This window comes from Sciurus vulgaris (assembly GCF_902686455.1).
Source record: "Sciurus vulgaris genome assembly, contig: HiC_scaffold_154_arrow_ctg1, whole genome shotgun sequence".
NCBI lineage: Eukaryota > Metazoa > Chordata > Mammalia > Rodentia > Sciuridae > Sciurus > Sciurus vulgaris.
The window spans coordinates 18,638-42,999 of record NW_027632899.1 but is presented as its reverse complement, the minus strand read 5'-3'; the positions used below and the strand labels follow the sequence as shown (position 1 = coordinate 42,999).

The following is a 24,362-nucleotide window of genomic DNA, read 5'->3' as shown; positions in this document are numbered from 1 at the left end:
GGAAGTCTGCGGGAGCTGTGATAGGGCTTCATGGGGGATGCCACTGGCTGGCCCCTGGTGGCCACCAGTGAGGGACAAAGCTTTCCCTGGGACATACCCATGGCAGCTATTAGAGGCGCAATTCAGAAATACAGTGGTGAGCGCAAAGGGTCCTTCTGTGGCCAACTGGTTTCAGGAGAAACAGCAGTAAGACCTGTTACCACGATGCAGGTAGGGAAGGTAATGGTTATAGAACCCTGGGCACGTGCAGAAAACCGTTGACAAAGGACACGAGGCAGGGTGGTGCCAGCAACGGACATGCACGTGCAAAGGTGCACGTGCAAGGAACGGACACCCACGCGCAAAGGTGCACGTGCAAAGTTGCACATGCAAAGGTCTGCCAGGGCACAAGGCAGGGTCGTGCCAAGAATGGACATGCGCATGCAAAGGTGCACGTGCAAAGATGTGCATGCAAATGTCCACCAGGGTAGGAGGCAGGGTCGTGCCAGGAACAGACATGCACATGCAAAGGTGCACGTGCAAAGATGTGCATGCAAATGTCCACCAGGGCAGGAGGCAGGGTCGTGCCAGGAACAGACATGCATGTGCAAAGGTACACATGCAAAGGTCTACCAGGGCACAAGGCAGGGTCGTGACAGGAACGGACACCCACATGCAAAGGTGCATGTGCAAAGGTGCACATGCAAAGGTCTGCCAGGGCACGAGGCAGAGTCGTGCCAAGAACGGACATGCACATGCAAAGGTGTACGTGCAAAGGTGTGCATGCAAAGGTCTACCAGGGGACGAGGCAGGGTCATTCCAGGAACGGACACACACGTGCAAAGGTGCACGTGCAAGGATGCGCATGCAAAGATCCACCAGGATATGAGGCAGGGTCCTGCCAGGAACAGACACGCATGTGCAGAGGTGCATGTGCAAACGTGGGCATGCAAAGATCCACCAGGGCATGCCAGGAATGAATACACACATGCAAAGGTGCACGTGCAAAGGTGCATGTGCAAAGGACTGTGTGCATGTACCAGATGCAAGAGGGATCATCACAGAAACCACGTGCCTGGAGCATGCTTGGATCCTGGGGGGACTGTGGAGCAGGGGCACTTTGGTTTTGGATTCAGAGCCTGCTGGTCCACCATCTGACCCATTGACGTTTCCTGATCCTCTGGGAAGGGTCGTACATGTTGGTTGAAGGGCAGCAGTTTTGGCAATGGCAGGGATTCCTCCTCTCATGCTGGTGCAGCACTCCTGCTCCTCCCCAGAGGTGTCCAGAATGGCTGCACAGCTGAGCTGGAGTCCAGTGGAGGTGGTGGGAGGCAGGAGGGCTAAGCAGTCTCTGGCTGGCAGATAGAGGGTGGCTCTTAGTGCATGCAGTAGGTGGGTACTAGGGTGACACATGGGGGTTTTCACTGGTGGTAACTGTTCCTCCAGTACAGGGACAGGACCATGCCTCCTTCAGGGCGCTCTTCTCTGGAAAGGTGGGCAATGGCTCAGGCTCCAATATGCACACACCACATACCACCAAGGGTGGAGGAGGGTGGTAGGCTGGAGCACGGCTGCCAGCAGGAGACATCATGGGCCTCTGAAGTGGGGAAGCAAGGACAGGAGTTAGGCAGTGCGCCAGCACAGGACTGGTCCTGCAGGTGTGCAGTAAATGAGCAAGTGGGGATGGCGTCACCAGGATCTAACTCACTGGGCCTGGGAAAGGACACTTCCTCCACCGTCACAGTGAAGGTGTGAGCCAGCGTTTGTATCTAGTATTGATCTGGTGAGCACAGGCGGTGGTGGGTTTGACAGCTAGGTTTGGAGCTCTTACAATGGTAGGAATCCCTCCACCCATGCCCCACCCCAGAGCTATCAGAGAGCCGTCCATGGTCCTGCAAGGGTCTGGCCAGACAGAAGGAAAACTGCTGGGGAGCAAGTTTCCTGGTGGTGGCAGCTTGGAATCAGGGACTATCTTCCTGCACTTCCTCTGGGAACACTGGAGGGGACAGCTGCTGAAAAGAGAGCATGAGTGCCACCCAGTCTCTTACCAAGGGCTTCAGCAGGGCAGGCAGGGAGAGACCAGTACCCTGCTATACCTTTCTTTCCCTCTGTAGGAAAGCCAGAATACCTTAGCTCGTGTGCTCACAAAGTCTGGTTTTATTTATGTTTGGGCTGCTCTCTTCGATTTTTGTATCAAGATTCTCCAATTGTTTGAGTGTGTCTTTGCTTAGCTGTTCTGGGGACACTAGTAGGCCTCCTACTGATTCCACAGCGGAAGACCTGTTCACGTTTGACCAGTTCAATCCAACACAGACACCTTACAGACCTAGAGATCCCCTCAGCATTCACTGTTGGGAGGTTCCAGCTGTCAAGCGTATTGGCTTCCTGCAGATGGAAGGACACCCTGCCAGAGTTAGGTGTGAGTTTTTGAGCTCAAGCTTCCCATAACCTACTGAGCAGCCATGCATGCTCCTCTGCCCTCAGCTGTGAAGATCTGCCACTCTTCATCGCAGGTGGAGTGCTGGGTGGTTTTCTGGACTGGACAAAATATCGTGAGCAGTGCCTGAAGAGCCAGGCAGGAGGGAGCCTCAGCTGGGACCACTGTCCAAGATGGGTGCTCCTTGGGTCCTCTCACTACCCGTGGGTTCCCCAGGTGCAGCCTGCAGGGTGGGGGTGTTGCTGGGGCTCATGGCACCTGGTGCTGTTACTCCCAGACATGCATCCTCCTGACCCCTTTTGGTGGTGCTGCCTGGCAGGCTGCAGTGGGGACCCAGGCCCTGGATGGAGAGGGATTACCCATAGCCTACATGAGCCATGTGAACCACAGACCAGCACTCCTCTTCCAATGGGTGAAAAAGTTGGGGTGGGGTTGCCAAGAACGTGAGCCTGAGACTCAGTGTGCAGGACCTCCCTGTGACAGCATAGCTGAGGTGACACTTATCTTGAATCTTCCTCTGGGGTGGCCAGGACCACTACTTGCCCAAGTGTAGTGAATTCATAGTGCTGTTGGAAAAATGGCTGTGAGATGGGGTGTGTCCCCCACCGTAGGCCTTCCCAGAGGCTCTCAGACTGGGAATTTCTCAGTGTCCTCTTTCAGACCCCTTTTCCTGCTGCATAGGGTGGAAATCTGGACATCCTCCTAGATCATGCCTGCCTCTGGTGTCAGGGGTGCTGACTTCCTGGATGAAGGCCAGTCACTTGGCCACACCCAGGAGGTCCTGGAGCCTGAGATTGGTCAAGCTCTTTAATTTCTAATAACAAAGGTAAACACAGTCTTTATTTCTTGTTTAAAACAGCAATTATAAAAATTATAAAAACAGCCTATAAAGGAGGATCCCAGCACCCAAGGGGCCCTCACCATTGTCATTGGGTTGTACCACCTTCATGTTTTACTTCTAGGTAGACTCCCCTTCCCATGAGAAAGAGGGAGTCCTTAGGAATACTTTATGTGGGGGTTTCTCAAGGTCATTTTGACATGCTATGTACAGTTAGGGCGGGGTCATATTGACTGAAGAGGTGACATGGTGGAATCAGGAAAACAAATATTAAAGAAATTGAACTCAGATTTGACCAGGATTCCTTGAATGTGGCCTTAACTTTTTGAGTGTATGGATGCAGGTATCATGCAGTCATTTAAAGGTATGTACATTTTGACCACAGATGCACACCTAGAGGATGAACTTGCACATATACTAAGCCACATGAAGGCTTCACTGGGGTTGTCAACAATGTCCTGCTTCACAAAGACCTTTCTCTCCCTTTTCTTAGATGGAACAGAACCTGGAGTCCTGGAAATTGCCTTTGAAGATTCAAAATTTTGCTTTGGACATAAGAAAACATCGATGTTGAAAACAACTGTGAAAAAATTGGGTTATCAATTGATTTCTAAATGTGGAAGCACAATATAGTAATACATAGTTCTTCTATTATGTATAATATAAATACATAATTGCTTCCACATTATCAAGTTAAATTTCATGAGTAAGTATTTGATCTCCTTTAAAGTTTATATCATCAGGACAAAACCCCATTTTTATTCTCTCACTGGGAATTATTTATTCCCACACTGAAAATTTTTCTTAGAATTGGGTTCAGTTTATATTTGGATACTTATAGTCATATATTCATGTTCTAAAAATATCTAGAGTTGCTTGCACATATCATCTAGTAATTTGTTTTTAAATTGAATGTAATGATATGCACACACACACATACAAATGTACCTAGATTAGGTGTTAATATCACCTGCAGGAGGAAACAGAAGCACACAGAAGCTACAAAACATGCCCAGGACCCAATATGGCTCCCCTAGTGAATGTTTGTGTCTCCTCCTAATTTATATCTTCAATCTCTAATGCCAGTGCAATGCCATGACAAGTGGGGCCTGTGGGAGTTAAATTAGATTTAGATAAGGATATGGGGACATGGCTGCCAAGATGAGTTGAGTATTCTTAGAAGGTGAGGAAGAGACCAGGACTCATGTGTTCTCTGCCAAGTGAGGACACAGTGAGAAGGCAGCCAGCTGTTAGAAAGAAGCTCAATCTGCAGACCCTTGACCTTGAACTCCCACCCTCCAAATGGAGAGAAAAAATGTTTTTTAACATTCCCAGGTTCAGGTATTTTGTTGTAGCACTGCAGCTGACTAGGAGAGCTAGAGAAGAGACTTTGTGAATATCAAAATGAAGTGATGTATGCAATGTGGTCTATGAATTTTAGCTATTGCATTAGCATGTTCATCATCATAACCATTTTTCATAACCAAATGGCATAGGGGCTATTTTCACACCTAATCCAATTCCAAAGGAAGTCACTGGACTTTGATCCAGGAGACAGAGGCTATGTACTGCTCTAGATGAGCAGTACCCAGATTTGCAGGTATTTTGTGGCCTACATAGGGATCTACATAGACCTTTGGCTGCTCTGTAATTGAGTTTTTTGGGCCATCATGAGATTTATAACCCTGGTCAAGTCAATGCCATCCCCTTTTAGGGTGACCAAGTTAATCATAACCAGTCATTTACATCTCAAGTCATTCAAAAATCAATATGAATTTTCTCTTCCTCAGACACCTGTAAAAGCATGAATGACAGGTGATGTCACTGAACAACTGACACAGGAGTGGAGAGCTTGAAGAGCCTGGAAAGGAGCCAATCAGACGAGAGATGATGGCAAGGCTGGAGGAGGCTGATCTCTATCCAGGGGGCTGTGGTCAGAGCTAGCCGAGTTCCTTCTGGAACCTTCTCAGGATGGAGCCTTGGTAAGAGTATAGATATGACCAGCCATGAGCAGTGTGGAAGGAGGATGGATTTTGGATTCTGGTGTAACTAGATTTGTATTTTAGCTTTACAAATTTACAGCTAAGAAACTCTAAAGAATTAGGTTCAGTTACCTGAGATTCAGTTTTCTCACCCACCAAGTGGGCACTATAAATTAACCTTCTCCACAAAGATGGAGTGCAGATGTATGAGGTTATATTTGCAAAGCAATTTTTTTTTTTTTTTTTTTTTTTTTTTGCAATAGGAGGCTGGGAAGTGCAAGAGGAAAGGGTTGGGAAGCCAGAATAAGCTGGTTGATATCCTGTCTTTTCAGATTCCTACTTGATTGACTTCAGGTAAATCACTTTACTACTCCGAGTATCAGTTTCCTTGTATTGGTATAATAACAGAACATCCAGCCCAGATTGGTTATAGTGAGGTCACACACTATATGATGTCACACACACAAGGATTTGAGTGCAGAACATAGAGCAGTGTATGAGCTTGATGAGGGTGCTATTTTGTAAATCTGGTTCTTATCCACCCCAAACTGCAGCCAGAGGAAGTTGTTAGTTCTTGTTGACTCCGATCTTGATGGAGTGCTGGGTTCTTCAGGGTCCTAGCAAGGAAACATTGTCATCTCCACAGTAGCTAAGCTGAGGGGTGTTGGTAAGTGATAGCAGTACCACAAATATATTAAATTAATGCAATATCAAATAAAAATAACACATTCATGGTGCAGGCAGTCCCCAACTGAAGACAGTTTGATGTAGAATTCTTTGTCAAAAGCAGTTTTTATTGTACTCAAGGTATTAAGGCATGTACCAAATAACCTTGTAATCAGTAAACTTTATCACTCAATAAAAAGTAAGCCACTACAGTATGAAGAGATAAACAAATGACTAAAGTATCCAGCTCTGACAGCTAACAGACAACATGAAATGGGGAGGTTGCTTTCTTTTAGAAATGCTAAATTTTCTTGTAATGGGACAAATAAAATACAGTGTTCTAAATATGCATAATCATAAAAATAAGAAGAGCAGTCTTAACACTTATACTATGAGCATAACAGACTCCATTGCTTCCATTTAACAGCCTTAGCCAACACGTGCCTACTCCCTTTCCTAGATTTAAGGACACTCTCCTCTGAGGAATACTAGTGTGGTATACCATTAAATAACTTATTTTTAAAGTTACAACCTACAGAGAAATCAACAGCTTGTCAAGCTAGATATAACACTGGCAACCATTCTTCAAAAGCACTTCTCTTAGAATAAATCCCCTTGACTGGCAGGATAAGGTTGTACTATAGAACCTTCTCCCCAAAGCCACAAATCCCCTTCTATGACCTGTCCCTGTTCCCTCATCATCCCTTCCCCACACTCATATTCAACTTCCCCCCAGAACCTGGCAGAGGAGTAGGTGCCAACCAAAGCATTTCAGTCTGGTAAGTGTTAGAAACACTGTGGGAATGCTAGCAAGGGACTATGATGTCCTGAACAGATGACATCCAGCCAGGGCCAAAACAGTGGTAAAAGGCAGGTGAGTCTCCAGGCAGAGGTGACATTTGTCACCTCTATGTGCCAAGCTCTATGCTCAGCACATGATGTTCTGCATCTTGTTCCATTCTCCCAGTATCAAATGGTCAGGGTTCAGAGATGTGATGTGATTTTCCTGAGGTAACACAGCTAATAGCTACAAGGGCCAGGATATGACATCTGGAGCCATGACAGAAAAACCCTTTTAAATCTGAATGCCAGCTCTGCCCCTTTCTAGCTCTGTGACACATAGTGGGCCACTTCACCTCCCTGAGCCTCAGTTTTCACATCTGTGAAACAGGCCAGCTTCCCAGGGTCTTGCTGGATTTTCACACTTAGCAATGCTGCAGGTGAGGCCCAGCTCAAGCTCTCTGACCTTGAAGACCAGGAGCTCTTCACAGGGCTGGTGCCAGCAGGATGGAGGGGGTAGTCCAGTGGGCCAGCTCTCAGTGTGCCCTGTGTTCCTCCATAGCACACAGTCAGGGGTATCCTGAGCTCTGCCTTCATCCCCAGGAGACATCCAGATGGAAGGGAGAGTGGGGCCTGGACTGCTCAGATGGGTGCACAGATGTGCTGTTGGGTGACTGCAGGGACCACAGGGAAGGGACCATTGGCTGGGTCACTCTGGACTTTTCTTCCCCCACCCTGACCTCACAGCCCAGTGATTCAGGCCTGGGAAGAACTTTGTGGTCTTCTTTCAGTATTCTCAGTCTCAAGGGCCCATAGAGGAGAGGGAATTTGCTTAAGTCCCAGAGTGACTCTGAGCAGATTGGGATCTATAATCCAGTGAGACTACCAGAGGGTCAATGCCACTAGCCGAGTCCTGTGTGCCCTTTCACACTGTCCTCTGTGCTTGGCACACTGGGGAATTCAGGAAATACTTGTTGAGCGAGCAGGTACAGTAAGAAAAGCCCACGGCCTGGGGTGTGACCAGAGGTGGACTTCTGTCCCCTCTCTGGGCCAGCCCCACCTCCCTGGGCAAGTGCTTCCCCTTGCTGAGATTCCATTTCCCAAAATGCATTCATATGGTAGGTGCCTGCGCGGGATTTGAACCTGGGTCTGCTGGATCCCAGGGCTGATAGTCTACATCACACAGTCTACGTCACACCTCCTGATTCATCCAACCATTCACTCATGGAAATCCTTATTGAGCACCTACCATGTCCTGGTTATAACACAGTAAAAAAAGGAGAGGTTTATACCCTCATAGAGCTTATATTCTGGAAGGAGGATGCAGACAGAAGCCAGTAGAGAAAAAGGACAGGGAGGGTGGTAAGTACGCTGAAAGGGCCATGATAAGGGACAGGTTGTGGTCAGGGAAGGAGAGGACATTTGGTGTGACATCTGAGAGAAGCAGCAGCCCACTGTGCAAAAGTCCATGCAAATAATTAAAGTGGGAAGCAGGTAGCTACTAAGTCACAAACCTACTGAAGACAGGTGACAAAGATGTGGAAGGAAAGCAACTACCAGAGTGCTCCCAAAATGGCCTGCAAATGGTCCTGGGGAGCAGCACAGCATTATGGGGAGCTGCACCCTGGAGGCACTGGTCTCTCCCCACTGCCTTGCAGGTGAAGCAGATCATGGAAGAGGCGGTCACGTGCAAGTTTGTCCACGAAGACAGCAGCCACATCATCTCCTTCTGTGGTGAGTCGGTGGCCCGTCTCTGGCCTGGAAAGTTTCTTTTCTGGGAGTGGCCTCAGGAAAGGCAGTTATTTGAGCCAGACTTCTCACATCATGTTTTGTGACTCCACAGTTAATTTTGGATCCTGACTCAATTGGAGAACCTGGAGATACAGAATAGTGAGAGAACCAGTTGACAGTGACTTCCGCACCCTGTGGGGAGGTCACCCTGGCTTGCACTGGGGGATCACCTTGCCCTCCACGTGGGCATGCCTTACATAGACCCATGCACCTGAGCAGCGATCTCTGTTCCAGTTTCTCACTCTGCCCATGAACTTGCAAGGTAGATGGATAGTGTAGACGAGGACTTTTTAAAGACAGGGAATGAAGAGTCCCTGCTGACACATCCCAAGGGACCATGGCCAGCCAGCTCAGCAAAGGAGGCAGGCCTGGGGTTCAGAGCATGACTCAGACTTCTCTCCCTAAACCTGCTCTGCTCATAAGGTTCCAGAAATAACGGCACTGCGAGGCTCGTGCTGTGCTTTGACGGTGGCTGGATATAGGTGCTCTGTGTGAGCCTGAAGTCAGCACTCAGCTCATCGGTGCGTGTGCACAGTGAGTTTGTTTCTCTTCCTCCTCAAGAGCTTCATCTGTAATGACAGGAGCATCTCCTGGTGAAGGTGTCCTCCAGGCCCCCTCCCTGTGACGTTGACCCCCAGGAGGTGCCTGAGTAAAGGCACCTGGCCAGCCCACCAGCTCCGGGCAGATGGCTGGGGCACCACAATGTGCTGAGCACGCTCATGTCAGGGAGCCAGAGCCCCAGTTCACCCCCTTTTCACCCAGGCAGACCTGGGTTCAAATCCCAGCTCTGCCTCTTCTTATTGGGCGACTTTGGGCAAGAATTTATTTTTTAAGTGGAATATGTTTATTTAATACACACAGACATACACTCAGGTGTTTATATATGTGTATATATGAATATATGTATTTACATATGTGTACATAAATACATACATATAAGTACAGATATGCATGGGAATATTATCTATGTTTATATAAAACATTTATATTTTATTACATTTATATAACTATTTATTTTCTCCTGGTCATTTTTATTTGCAAATAGAAAACATACATGTCCACATCGAGACTTGCCAACATACCTATCAATTAAACCCTTAGAGAAATAGAAAGTGATAAAAAGTATCATGATACTTCTCTAACTGACCAAAGTTTCCATGTGAGAGAAATCAGATGGCAGTAACTGAGGCCTGAAGAGTCCCATCGAGGGTGCTTTTATCCAGTGTCCTCAGAGCCTTCGTCAGAAAGGATCAAACATTGTACACAGAACCTGAAATTAACTTATTTCAGTATAAGCATATAGAAAATATTGTCTGTATAAGTTAAAACTCAGAATGTAAAAAGAGTTTTACCCATAATGCAGAGTGGGCAAGACAATCTGGACATTGATTCACACGAGTAAAGGCTGACTCAAACAGAGACGAGCCGTCAACCCCAACCTTCTCCCTGTTTCTGCTTGCACAGAACCTTGGCCAAGCTCTCCACCCTGTGTGGTTCACTAGAGCTCTTACTTCATGGGCTTTGTCTCAAGAGTTAGGTAAGGTAAACCTTCCCAGTTATCTGACATCCCCCCAGGTGCCCAGTAAGGAATAGCTGCTGCTATATACTCATTTTTTCAGTAAGCGTTAATGTTATACCTGTTGCATACCTGTGCATGAGGAGGTGAGAAGATAGAGGGCTGCCAGAAGCACCAGGAGTAAGATAGAGGCTGTCAGCATGGCCTGCACAGGGCCAGTTTCCCAGAATGGCTCACTTCAGCCCAGAGAGGGAAAGTAGTTTGCCAAGGTCACACAGTGAGTTTACAGTAGAGGCCAGGCTATATAATCCACGTGTCCTGCTCTGAGGAGACTGGGCATGGTCAGAAGTGGGAAGATTGCTACAAAATCCTCAACAGTGTGACTTACGGCTCACCTTGAACTCAGCCTGTGTTTGAATCCTGACTCACTTGCTGGGTGCCCTTGAGCAATTCAGTTCACCTCTCTGATCCTCAGAGTCCACATCTGGAAAGTGGAGGTAGTTTTCCTTCCTTCCTTTAAACTCCAGCAGAGTTTAAAGGAGACCCATAAACATGAACTGTACTACATTCACAGTAGCAATGATGGTGGTGTTGGTGGTGGTGATAATGATGATAATGATATTGATATTCTTTGGCCCAGGTAGATGTGAGCAGTCTATAGCCCATCTCTCTCCCTCTGAAAGGGGTAGAAGCTGGCATTCATAAAGCACCCACTGTGTGCCTGGCTCTGCTAAGTACTTCCCATGTGTGCTTTTCACCTCTCCTAACAGCATCTCTGAGGCTAATGCTCACACTACTGCCCTTTCCAGGTGAGGAAGCTGAGGCACCGAGGGGAGGTCGTTGCCCAGTCACACAGCTGGTTAGTGGCTGGCAGAGGACCTGCATAGAGGTGGACCAGCCTTAGCCATGACTGTGGGTTATCCACTATGCTCCCTCACTTCATTAGAGGGTGAAGCCAGCCAGGTGTGGTGCACACATGTTTTCCTGTAAGGCTGGCCAGAGGCAGGTGATGCTAGGGGTACTGGCTGCCCAAGGAGCCTGTGTCTGATGGAAGCTCCAAGCCATGCTGGGTACTGGGAACATGGACAGGAGAGTCAGTGCTGCTGCCCACCATGTCCCCACAGCTGCAGTGGAGGCCTGTGTCCTGCATGGGCTGCAGCGGTGGGTGGCTGGCTTCCTGTGCAGCAACAAGATTGCAGCTCTCTTCATTAAGGTGGGCAAGAGATTTCCACCAGCCGAGGAGCTGAGCCGCAAAGTCCAGGACTTGGAGCAGCTGATTGAGAGCATGTGAGTGTGGGGACCAGGCTGGACAGCCCCTCCCTAGCCCCTGGCATGCTCTCTGCTCCCCAGACCCTCCAGTCTCTTTCTGCCTCAGGGCCTTGGCACATGCTGTTCCTCCAGCAGGCTCACCTGCTTGGTCTTCCGTGGCCCCAGCTCGGTCACTCCAGCCCTCACCCCACCTTCTTTCACATCACCTGTTTGCTTTCTTCACACTTGTTCTTGCCATCAGGAATTAGCTGTTCCTTGTTTTATTGTTAACTTGATTGTTACCTCTCTGAATGCCACGAGTAAAGGCAGCTACATCCGTGTCATCCTGTTATGTCCCCAGCATCTGGGGCAGTGTCTAGCACCTGGAAAATGCCCCTGAGGCAGTTGGTGCTGGGACCACACCCTGTTCTCAGTGCAAAGCCTCAAAGGATCAGAGTGCTCTCTGCCTTCAGGGACCAGCTGCTGGAGCCCCTGATTAAAACTGTCTTGGAGGCTGATATTGAAGGGGGAGGTGTGTCACTCACCTGTCGAGGTGCCTGGTTAACGAGTTGGGGAAGTTTATGACTGATTGTGCTACACGGCCTGTTCTGAATACAGAGCCCAACCCCCAACTTAGGGCCTGGGTGGAGATGGCAAATGGGTTTTAACTCCAATTTGTGCCTGTGGCTCCCATAGACTGTGTCATGAAGGATTCTGAAGCTGTGATTGGGCATCATGGGGAAAATGTGTGTGGATTGATCGACTGTGTCTGTCACAAGCAAGGGAAGGGAAGGGGAGAGACAAACTTACTCTGTGTCTATGAGTTCTCTATTACTACAAAAAAATACCTCAGATAATTGACTTAAAAAGAGGACAGGTTGACTTACACTCAGAGTTTTAGAGGTTTTAGTCTGATGACCAGTTGGCCCCATTATTGGCCTATGGTGTGGAAGCTGTTCGCTTTATGGCCAGGATGAAAAAAAAAAAAAAAAGTTTTTCTAAAAAGGAGGAAAAGATCCACATCCCATATTGCCATTTTCGAGCACTCCCCCAATAACCTAAAATTTTCTGCCAGCCCCCTCCACTAAAGGTTCCCCACCTCCCAGTAGCACCAGGCTGAGCACAAAGCTTTTGACACTTGGATCTTTGGGGAACATTTCATATCCAAACAATAGCATGCCCTACGTTTGCCATCAATTCATAGGCTGATCACTCCACTGAGTGAGAAACAGCCCCCTGTTTCCCTTACCCTGCTGGCCCTGCCTGCCCAGGGCTGCCCCAGAGCCATATGGTGGGCAGAGCTCTGAATTTGGATTTTCCAGCTCCTGTTTGGACTTCTCGGCCACATGGTCTCTAGGTTCCTTCCAGTTCACCTGCTGAATTCCTGGGTATTTTCAGATAACTTCCTAAGGAGCTGGATATCCAGGGCCTTTCACAGTGTGAGGTCTTCCCTAGGGAGGGATCAGAGATGCCCTTGCCAGGCAGTAAGGGAGAACCATTCATTCTCTTGTGCAATCACTCATTCATGACCATGATCACTGAGTACTCCCTGTGTGCCAGACACGGTGCTAGGCCCCTGAGGTACAGACACAATGCGGGCCCATTCTTGCCTCCTGGTCAACTCTCAGTAAGTATTTTATTTTATTTTTTTAAAGTTAAATTGCTTAGTCCATATTCTTAAGATCATAGCATGGAGGGGAAGAGAGAAAATGGAACAGGCTTGGGGCAGAGGACAGCATTGTTCTACAGGCTTCCTGTAGGAGATGGCCTTGCTGAGACCCAAAGGGTGAGAAGGAACCCTCCCAGGAATGGGGTGAGGGGAGAGCCAGGAAGCAGCATCAGCCTGTGGAAGGCTCCAGAGAGCCTGGCAGCCTCCGGATTCTGCTCACTGCTGTGTGCACATCATGGAGTGAGTGGGTAGAGTAAGGGGCTGCTGGAGAAGTAGGGGGCCAGGTCACAGAGCACCTGCCAGTCACAGGGAAGACTTTTTTTTTTCAGGGGCATTGGGGAGCCTCTGAAGGGTTCATAGTCCAAGACTCTTGGTCAGCATTTCATTCCAGTAGAGAGAGGGAAGGAGCGATGGAGCGAGGGAGGTCAGAGGCTGGCTTGCCTGTCAACAGCATCTGAAACCCTCTGTTTAGCCACATCTCCACACTCACTGGGTATTATTCATTTTCAACACTTGACCCACTTGCTTGGAGCACTATAGGGCTCTTGCTTTACTGCCACTCCTTCATTTTCTAGAGCGAATGAGCATTTTCCCGTTTGCATACTGGTCCTGTGGATTTCCTTTTCGGATCTCTTCTTCCCTATTGGTCTTAAAGGCGAAACCAGATCCAGGGCCTCCAGGAAAATTCTCAGAAGCTGCCAAAGTTGCCCAACCTGTCCCCGCTCGCCATCAAGCACCTGTGGATCCGCACCGCCTTGTTTGAGAAGGTCCTGGACAAAATTGTGCATTACCTTGTGGAAAACAGCAGGTGAGAGGGAACCGCCAGATGCCTGCATCTACTCTGCCTCCACCTGCTGCCCATTCTGAAAATTGCACTCTCATGCACAAAGTGTCTTTCTTTTTCCTTTTGACAATGAAATAGATTTGAAAGTGATTTTAAACATGAGCAACCCTGAGCAAGCCTAGCTTAAAAAGTTGGGAGGATTTGGATGTTTAATACCAGATCAGGGGCTTCTGATTTAGAGCAGGATGAAGGGACCCTGGGTTTCTTCCCAGGGGGCCACGGCAAGGTGGAAAGTGGCTGAACTGGGCTCCCATGCAGTCTGTCTGACTCCAGATCCTGTGTGCGTCACCCCCTGCTGTATGGTAGCAAGGGCCAAGCCAAGGGCCTGCAGATGGAGTGACCTGACCTGTGTCACCTCTAGCAAGTCTCTTACCCTCTCTGAACCCAACATCTGTGGGAGGCCAAAACAAGGTCCTTTCCAACTTTGAAATTCTGTTGATTTGGGGGTTGCATGAGTTTTTAAGGAACTGGAAACCATTACACTGTAAGTAACACAAACGAAGAAACATTCTGCATGATCCTTATATTGATGGTGTCCCATAGTACTTTGCAAAACCAGATTTCGGGGGGCTTTTCTGAGCATCTCAGGGCAGCATTTTTAGCATTAGTTGTGAGGGCAGGAAAGCCTGTTAGCACGGCCTTTGAGTGCACAGTGCAGTTAAGCAGCACTTTATTGCACAGAGATAGGAGGGCAGACATCAGCTGGGCCTTTCAGGACTTCCTGTCTTCACCAGAAGATGTGGTAGAAGCAGGTGGAATCACCTAGCCTGCTTGTGCCTCCTGTTGCTCCTAAAGGCCCTGTCTTCAGAGTGTGTTAAGCAGGTGCAAACCACACTCCATGCTGAATACTGTTCATCTCTTGTTTTGCTCAAATGTCCTTCTGGCAGTCCTCTGACATATATGATGATGGTCCCCATTCTACACATGGGGCAGCCAAAGCTCTTGCAGTGAGTGGGCAACACAGGATCCAGCCAAGCTGGCAGTTGTGATCCTCTGCTGGCCTCCATCCAAACCCAAGTGTCCTTTCCTCTTCTAGTAAATACTATGAGAAGGAAGCTCTTCTGGTGGACCCTGTGGATGGCCCCATCCTTGCCTCCTTGTTGAGTATGTGGTCTGATGGTCTGAGTTCCATCTGGTCCGGGGTCTCAGGTACCTCCCGAAGGCCCCTCACCTTCCTCCATCAAAACCATTCACTGCCTCTTGCTCCCAGGGCCTCATTAAGGTCTCCTGCTTGCAGGACTCAGGCCTCCTAGCTGGCTGGAGGGGAGGGGTAGTGAAATGAGTGGCCCAGCCTGCAGGAGTTGGGAGGGAGGTTGGTGCTCCAGGCTGTAGGTTTCCAGCCCCGTGTGCTCTGCAGTGGGGCCCTGTGCTCTGGAATACACCAAGATGAAGACTGTGGATGTGGTCCAGAGGCACCGCATCCACAGCTCACACCTACGGCAGGACTCCCCCAGCAAGCGGCCAGCCCTCTGTGTGAGTGGGGTGGGCGGCGGGCCTGTGGGACGACTTGGGGGGCAGGGAACAGGGTAGAGGTCCTGAAGGTCAATCCAGGGCCATCTGTCTCCTGTCACACTACCAGATCCAGAAGAGGCATTCAGGTGGAAGCATGGACGACTGGCCATCCTTCTCTGCCCGTGACTACATGGAGTCCCTGCACCAGAACTCCAGAACCACCCTGCTCTACGGCAAGAACAATGTTCTGGTTCAGCCGATGGATGTGCATCTCCGCATCTTTATACCCACCCATTTCTCTTCCTGAGTCCCAGGTGAATTAGGGGACAGATTTATGATTGGAATTCAGGCCAACTGGGGCCATTCATCAGTCACCTTCTGTGCCCCAGAGGCTGGTCAGGTTCCAGGGATGTGGGGACAGTGGGGCACATGCAGCTCCTGCCCTTGCACAGTGTCTCCATTGGCTGTCCCCTCTCTCCAGGGCCGTTGAGTCACAGGGTCATTATGGTGTCTGGGCTCTGCTGGGAGGAAGCTCTGGGAACTGTCAGCCATCCCAGTTGTGTAGGCACAGTTTCACTCACGGGGTGACCCTGGGCAACTCCTCCTCCCTCTGAGCTGAAGTATCTGCCTCACCATGGGCATGAGACCCTGTCTGATCAAGTGCAAGAAGTCATGGCTTCAAGATGTGCCTTCCTCTCTAAAATGCTATTCAGATTACACTCAGGACTTTTTCACTGCACAATTTCCCCTTATCTGTTTAGAATCAAGTCTTCGAGACCTAATCAAAAATAGGTTTTTTGTTTGTCTTGTAATCATACATCACATTCCCAAGTACACACCAGAGAAAGTGTAATTGGTACATTACTTAAGATATTCCTAAAGTCTTCACAATCCAGAGTTTAATCTCCTGTATCACTTTTGACTAAGAGTCATTGATGCCCTAAGTTTTCCACATGCTGCTCTCTGTTAAATCAGGAGAAGGGATCAAAACACTATAACCCACAAGCCAAATGTGGCCCTCTACCTGTTTTTATAAAATTTTGTTGAAACACAGCCATGACCCCTAGTTTACATGTTATGTAGTACAGCTTTCAGGCTATGGTGGCAGAGTTAGGTTGCAGCCAAGCCTATATGGCTCACAAAGCCAAAACTGTTCTGTTTCTTTCCACAAAAATGTTGGTGCCCCCTGACCCATGAGCCCAGAAAGTGCAGCAGTTCTTCAAGAACATGCATTCTCATCTCTGGGATGGGTCAGATGTCCCTTCAAGCACTCACTTGCTATTTTTCAAGGAAATTTGGACTTACAGGCATCCCTGCAGGGGAGAATAATGTGTCTGCTTCACCAATATCACATTAGTACTCTGCTGCTCTTTTCCCAGCCTCTCGATGTCACCATAACTTTTTTCAATTCAAAGCTGAATCACAGACTAATCTCTCTAAAGGCATTTAAAATAGAAGCTATCCTGCTCATGCACAATAACCGTGCACAAAACTCACCTGAATTGAGAACAGATATGCCCAAATCTGAGTTCAGGCAGTCACCTCTGCATCAGGGTTGTGAGCTCTCATCAAGGATAATCATGTCCCCATTTTAGGAATGTTAAAATGTGAAAGGAACAGAATGTGCATCTTAGGATTGATGGAATGCTGCTCCTCCATGGGGTGCTTGGCTCAACTGAGGCTGTGTGAGGACTGAGCTGAGCTCCTTATGTATCTGGTGTTCAGTAAACAGTTGTGGGTCTTTGCTGTCATTGAGGTAGATTTGGTGCAGGGGCTGCCTCCTTCATATTTGAGGGATGTTGCCGTATCCCTCCTACTTGGATAAAATAAAGCAGGCAAGAAGTTCTTTGGGCAAGTCTGGGGAGGCGGAGGATCTGACTGCTGGCCCAGAGTGTGCTGGGGATACTTGGGGAGCAGATTTCTGGGGAATGGGCCACAAAGCTCAACTGCCATCTCTTTCTCCCTTAAGATTGGCCCAGATAAATGCCTGATTTGAAAAGGGTGATGTTAAGAGTGACAGAGTCCCCTTCCTGGTTCTAAAGACCCCTAGGCCTCAGGAGGGAAAATGTGATGGTGTCAGGGGTGGGCAGCTTTCAAGCTGCACTCAGTGGAACTCTCTGATCCACAAGGTTGACTGCAGATGGCTTTGCTGAGCATGGTCACCCAAGGAGGCTTTGGAAGGTTTCAGCTTCTCAGATAACTCGGCTCTGCATCCTAGAGTCAAATGGTTAGGACCTTTGTCCATATGTCCTCCACCACCATGGCCAGGCCTGATCTCTTCTCTCTGCAGAGGGATGACATGGAGGCTGTACCTGAGTACCTGTCCCTACACCAGACAGCTGACATCATGACCTTGAAGTGGATGCCCAATCAGCTGATGAATGGGTCCATGGGGGACCTGGACTATGAGAAGAGGTAGGATATTGGGTTCACAGTGCATCCCTTGAGTCCATCTACTCTCCTTGGCACAGGGAGATTCCCCTCCTGGGGAGAAGAGGTGTGCACCCTGCCCTGTCTGCCACTCAAACTGGTTGTTATGGTGACCTAGCCAGCACCCCTGCAGCTGTGGCCTGAAGGGTAAGCTCAGAGACTCAGGAGGATGAAGAAACCAGGAGAAGAGTGTTAGAGCTGGGGGTTAGCCAGTGCCCCTGACCACCACCCAGAGAGGAACAGCTTTACAAAGTCCCACAGAGTCTGCTAATGCAAGATAATCCCTGATTGCTGCTGACCCTTTCTCGTCACTCCATGAAAGGGGATGGGAGTGGTTGCAGGGTTTCTGGTCCCCGGAGCTCTCTTCTTTTGTACCCATGATACATACAACCATATAGCCCTGCAGTAGCTTTGGACTCACACTGAAAAGAGCCACGTGACTGGCTTCCTCCTGCAAAGAAGAGCAAAGGGCACCATGGGGCTGAGGCAGCCAGTCCGTCAATTCAGCCTCAGGTGTCGTGGCCGCTGGTGGGGAGGAGAAGCAGTGATTTGGGCTGTTCTGAATCTACATAAGATTTATTTTTAACTTAAGATTTATTTTTTTAATTTTTTTTTTAATGTGGTTCTGAGGATCGAATCCAATGCCTCGCCTGTGCCAGGCAAGTCCACTGAGCCACAAACCCAGCCCTCGGATTCTAGTTTTTCTTTTTCATTTTCTTTAAAAATATTTTTATGGTGAAGAACTTGTAACATAAAAAGTCATGACACAAGTTCCTGTGCCCCAGCCCTCTTGACCGTCAATCATCCCCTACCCCAACATGTTATTCTGAAGAAGCTTGCAGACAACATGGGATTTCATATGCATTTTTAAGTGTAGCTTTAAAAAAAAAAAACAGAAAAAGGACTCATTTCAGGAAACATGACCCAAACTGCACTGGTTAGATCTCCCCACCCCCAAGGTTGGCTGCAGGTGGCTTTGCTGAGCACAGCCACCAAGGAGGCTCAGGAAGGCTTTAGCATCTCAGATGCTGTTGTGTTCTACTTACTATCAAGTTCACTGTGATCCACATTAGGTCTTGGGGTGACTCATAACATTTTCTCAGCTGGTCACTTCCTGTTCAGAGGTTACCACCTGTTCTCAGAGGTGGTCAGCGAGAGGTCCCAGACTGGGCTGGGTAACTCTGTCCCTGCCAGACTCTGGAGTTTCTAATGAAGAACAGTGTAGGGGCTGAGGAGAGGCCCTCGGCCTGGAACTCAACTCTCCATCTTGAACCTTGGAATCGGGCTTTCCCTGGCCTCCCAGCTGAGTGTGGCTCACTCGAACTTTCTAGTGTTTGTCAAACCATAGTCACATGACTAGCCTGTGCACCCTCCTCTATCTACCATCTCACCCTCCAGCTTTAGATCCTTGAAGACAGGGCCCCAGCCTTGCTCACAGCTGATTCCTGACACCAGCCACAGATTGTAGCACACAGTAGGTGCTTGGACAATCCACTCATTAAATATTTACTGAGCCCCACTCCCTGCTAGGCACTGTACTAGACACAGGGGACTACCTATTCATTCAAAGGAGAGCAATACCTTTACTGTCTCAGAGCTCACATTATCCTGGGGAAGAAAATGAATAACCAAGTAGACATAAATATAGGTACTCGCTTAACCATCCCTAGCTGGTTGACCCAGAGTATGCCACTCCACCTCTCTGAGCCTCAGTTTCCCCCTTCTCTCCAGGGAGGGAGTTGGACAAGATGGTCTCCCCAGATTCAAGAGATTCCCTGAAAGTTTAATAAGTACTTCTCAAATCCTGAAGCCTGTCCTTCCTAACAGCAAAGCTCTAAACAGCCCCGGGACCCTGCTAATTCCTTGGACTGAAGGCCAGGAGTGTGTGGGCAAGAAACCCGTGATGCCAGTGTTTGGAGAAAGGCACTGACAAGATCCTCACCCGCTTGTTGCTGCTCCCACCCTCAGGCTCCATGTTTCCACGTCATCCTTTCCTCTGTAAACAGGCACCACTAGGTGCTGACACACTGAGTTCCCACTGAATCTGGACCTTCAAGGTCACCATCCTGGCCTTGGGGGCTTCCACCTTCCTGAGCTCTAAATCACAGCTACCATTGTTATCCTCACCCAGAGCCTGGGCCTCAGTGGAAGAGAGAAACAGGCAGGAATCAGAAACATGAGGTTGGAGTGCGGGGAAGGGAGATGACCAGGGGCTTCAGATGACAAGTGTCCCTCTTTGGGACCAAGAGGCAATGACAATCAAGGGGACGGTCCTTGTCTGGGAAGCACAGGAACACTTCTGTCTTTCCAGCCATCGCCTCCTCTTGCACAGCCATGGTCAAAACTCCCCAGCTGGGTTTCTTAGTGTTAGAGAAGAAACGTCAGGCTCTGGAGTCAGGCTGGACTTGGCTCAGGCCTCTGCCCTGCTGTGTGGCGCATGTAAGTGGGAGAACCGCTTTACCATTTGGCAGATTCATCTGCCACACCCTTACCCAAGGCCCCAGCGACTCCATGCCCAGGGATCTACCCAGGCAGTAATAACTTTTATCTGCACAAAACTCGTATGTAAATGTCCATTGCAGCATTATTCCTAACAGCTCAGCTAGAGGCAGCAATTCTGGTGTAACTCTGATCCTTGGGTCTCACTAGTTCTTGGGTCATGGGGACATCCTGTACCATCCTGGGACAGTGGATCATGCTAATTGGCCAGGTCTGGGTCTGGTGATCATTGCTGGAGCCATAGGGTAGAGAGTTGGTGGTTTCCGCCCTGCCTGGGCCACATGGGCTGGGGAAGGTGCTTCCCTCCATAATTGAGGTACTGGAACCAAAAGAAAAGGAGAAAGTCTGGGCAGGCTGGAACACAGGTTGGGGATGATTAGGTCCTGGTGAGAAGGGAGGACCTCAGGAGTGGTCCTCTGGCTTCCAGAGCCCCTCCCCACTGTGAGGTAGGTGGGATTTCCTCAAGACTAGCCCTCTCTCCTTTCCATCATCTACTGGGACTATGCCATGACCATCTGCTTGAGAGATTGTCTACCTGCACTGTCAACAGCAAGGTGGGGACCACAGGAGAGCAGGGGCCTGGCTGGTGTTCCTCTTGGATCCCCTGCCTGCCTCTAGCTCTGATTGTTCATTTGCATCATGAGACAAGGTGGTGGGACAACCTCTTACCTGTGCAACCTCAAGCAAGTGACTGGGTTTCCCCCTCTGTAAAATGACAAGGCCTATCAATTAATTGTCAGGACAACCCAGTGATACGCGTGTTTCCATTTTAGAAGTGATGAAGCCACTTGATATGAAGCCACATAGCCTGTAAGCTCCAGAGCCTGAACTCAAACCAGGTCTTTGTAGTGGTTGTTTAAAGTTAGAAGAAGCTACAGTCAGAGGGAGCAGATGGCCCTCCTGCTTTAGAAAGCAAGTGGTCTGTGTCCCACCAAGGTGTGAAGCACTGCTGCTCAAGTCTTGAACAAGAGAGACCTGGGTTCAGATCTGTGTGACCTTGAGGAAGTTACTTACCCTCTTTAGAGCCTGGGGTTCATTTGTAAAATAGGCCCTAGTGGATCAGCCTCACGGGGATGCTGTGTCAGACAAGACGGGGATACTTGTGTTGTGTTGCCACACAGTGAATGTTTACCATACTAGCCAGAGTCAGCCCGGGGCCTGCGGAGGGGTGAAATTGGACACCCCGAACCTCAGTAAGTCAGATTTGCCCCAGATTCTTGAGGGGTGTTGGTGTTTCAGGGCATCTTCTCCTTTGGTGGGTAGTTTTAGGGAGGCCCAGCCACACTGTCCCTGACCTTGTCCTGTAGTTCTCCAGCCCGGTGGATTGTGGGTAGGAGGAGTGGGACGCAGGAGGGGTAAAATCTGCCCTGATCTTTTGCCCAGTCCTGGCCCAGAGACTCAGGTCCTGGGGTCTGGCTTGGCACCTCTGGGGACATGTGTTTGCAGAGTTGGGGAGCCCATCACCATGCCTCATAGTGACTTCCCACTGTGTCTTTTCTGCCAGTCACAGTGGCAGTGGACAGTGGCGGGACAGTGGTGTTGATCAGCCAGGATGGAATCCAGAGGCTGCCCTTCCGCTTCCCCAAGGGTGGGCACTTCCTGCAGTTCCTCTCCTGCCTGGAGAATGGGCTGCTCCCCCATGAGCATCTGGACCCACCTCTCTGATCCCAACGGGGAAAGGTGAGTGGCCATGGGGCTTTGGGGAGGCTGGGGAGGTCTTCGCTGCCTGTGAGCCCTCATGTGACTTCACAGACTTGTGCATGCCCTGCCAAGACCCCTCAGGCTGTGCAGGTTTGGGGACAGGGGCATCCTTGCATTACAACATGTCCTTTCAGGCCAAAGTGTTTCCCAAGATGTACAAGTGGAGCCCTCAGGGTTCCTCCAAGTCCACGTCTTCAGACAAGGAAGATGAGGAGGCCACAGATTACATGTTCCGGATCATCTACCCTGGCATGCAGTCTGAATTCAGTAAGCTGCCCTGTCCCTGGGCCCCAGGGATCCACCTGCCAACTAAGCCCAAAAATGACCCCAGGTGTTTGGAACGAGAAGATAGGAGGTCTGGCAGGGGGATCTGGGATCTTGGCAGCCTCAGCACCTGGCTCATAAAGATGTCACCAGACAGGAAGCAACACGGGGTAGTGACAGGGGTGTGGGCTTTGGAATCCCAGCTGAACCTGGGCAAGTCACTCCACCCATTTGCCTCAGTTTCCTCATCTGTGAAACAGTGATGTGTGCAGCACCCATTTCACAGGGTTGCTAAGAGGGTTAATCAAGATCGCGCATTTGGCACCTAAAATTCTCGAATGTTAGCTGCCATTACACGCGTCTTGTTAATGGTTTACTTCAGACTAAAGCTTCCATGAGGTAAGGGGGTGGTTAGAGGCAGCACATGGGGTGGGTCTTGCACATGGGAGCCCTCAGTGAGTGGCAGCAAGAACAGCCCCAGGAGGCTCCCCAGCGGCACAGTCCCCCAGGTGACAGCAGATGTCATGCTGTCTGCGTGTTAACTGCTGTAAAGATATGCCATGCCAGCGTCCGCTCCCCATGATCACGGGCTGCTGTGCGAATACCATGAATGAATCTTTGAACGGCACTCACTCAGATGGGGCCTTGCTCTCAGTGGGCCTCTCTGGCTGGCTCTTAAACCACTACTGAATCACAGCTCTTCTGTTAAGCTCATTTGTTTAACCCTCTGCAGCCACGTTGGTTCCATTTAATGGACAGTGGCCCTGAGCCTCCCTTTGCATAAGTGACCATGTGCTGAGCAGTGAGAGGCTCTTTGGAAAGTGGACAGATGTTCTCCATGGCAGGGTGGGCTTGTGGAGCCAGGCCCCCACTGCCCTGGCTCTGGTCCATGGCCAACCACCATAAACTGTGTTTTCACCCATGATGTTCTTTCATGGCCAATTAGGAGAAAAGCCCTGTGTTCCCAGCTCACCCAGGCATTACAGAGCCACTACCACAGCCATAGCTGCTCAGCATCAGGCCACAGACTCCTCCTAGCTCCCCGTGGTAGTGAGTCTCTCATGTAGCCCTGGCCCTGCACCAAGGCTGTTCTGGGCCCAGTGCTGAAAAGGCTGTCTGTGCAAGTGAAAATCCCCAGGATACCGAGTTGGTTCTGTTCCCTTTCCCAAGAACCAGGGCTCCCACCCCTGGAGACTGACAAGGCCTCACAGCACCTCACTGGTGAGCCCGTGATCGGGAAAGGCCAAATACCCTGGAGCTCTTCTGGGGAAATGCTTTCTGCAGATTCTCACCCAGCAAATAATTTGCACACTCCTGCTGGGAGCCAGGCTGGCTGCTGTATGTTAATTTTGGGGAGATCCCTGTTACACTGTTGGGAGTCAGTGTGGCAGAGGAACAGAGGCCAGCAGTGCCCACCCTCAGTCCTCGGCTCTTCCTGTCCTGGGCATGTTGTTTAATCGCCCCCTCCCCTTCTCAGTGTCTCTTCACCTGAAAGGTTCCTCTGGCCACCAAGGTCCCTTCTCCCATGTGTGAGGCATGTTGGAAGTGTCAGGGAATCAGTCTCCCTGGAGCATCCCCCAGCCCCTGGCTGACAGGGTTTGTGCATAGATACCCCAGCCCTTCACCCTCAGGTGAGCAAGCTCTGAAGCCTCTGTGCTTTGCAGAGCCCCTCAGGGTTCCCCAGGGAATTTAGGTGCAGTTGCCCCTCGTGGAAACCTGCTTATTCTTGGTCTTTCCTACCCTGTCTCACTTCACCTCCCCACTGTCCGTGCTTCTTAGTACCACCTCCCAAATAATCGGCACTGGGGTCCTTCTCTGCCTTTGAGGAAACCCTGATGAAGCAGTGTATTTAGGAGGGCTCCTCCACCTTAGCATCACTGATGTGATGTCTGGAAGCATCCTTCATAGGACAGGGTTGTCCTGAGCTCAGGAGGGTGCAGAGCAGCATCCCTGGGCTCCACCCTGGATGCCAAGTAGCAGACCTTTCACATTCCTCCAACTTGTGACAATAAGAAATGTCTTCAGACATTGCCATGTTGCCTTTATGTGGGCAGGGGTGCAAAATTGCCCCTACTTGAGAACCACTGATTTCGAGAAGAGAACCACCACTGAGTCTGTTCTGCCACTGCAGGACACCCCGTGATCCTTCCTGTTCAGGTATCCTTTCCTTATCTGGGGAACAGGGTGACAGCACTCCCCACCAGGGTCATAGTCTGAGGACTCAGAGTGATGACTTGGGAAATGCCTGGTTGCCAGGTGCAGGCCC

The 24,362-nt window shown here is 49.7% G+C and overlaps 1 pseudogene across 1 annotated transcript; it reads left to right on the top strand.

The window, feature by feature from the left end:
* The first annotated feature begins 204 nt into the window (after positions 1–204).
* Positions 205–22,099, top strand: LOC306652238 (small G protein signaling modulator 1-like; annotated as a pseudogene). Its single transcript, XR_013767008.1, has 11 exons — positions 205–210; positions 8,341–8,416; positions 11,114–11,276; positions 13,562–13,714; positions 14,787–14,854; positions 15,108–15,223; positions 15,330–15,461; positions 17,493–17,617; positions 20,620–20,685; positions 21,648–21,811; positions 21,967–22,099. The product of XR_013767008.1 is annotated as a small G protein signaling modulator 1-like (transcript).
* The last annotated feature ends 2,263 nt before the right edge of the window (positions 22,100–24,362 follow it).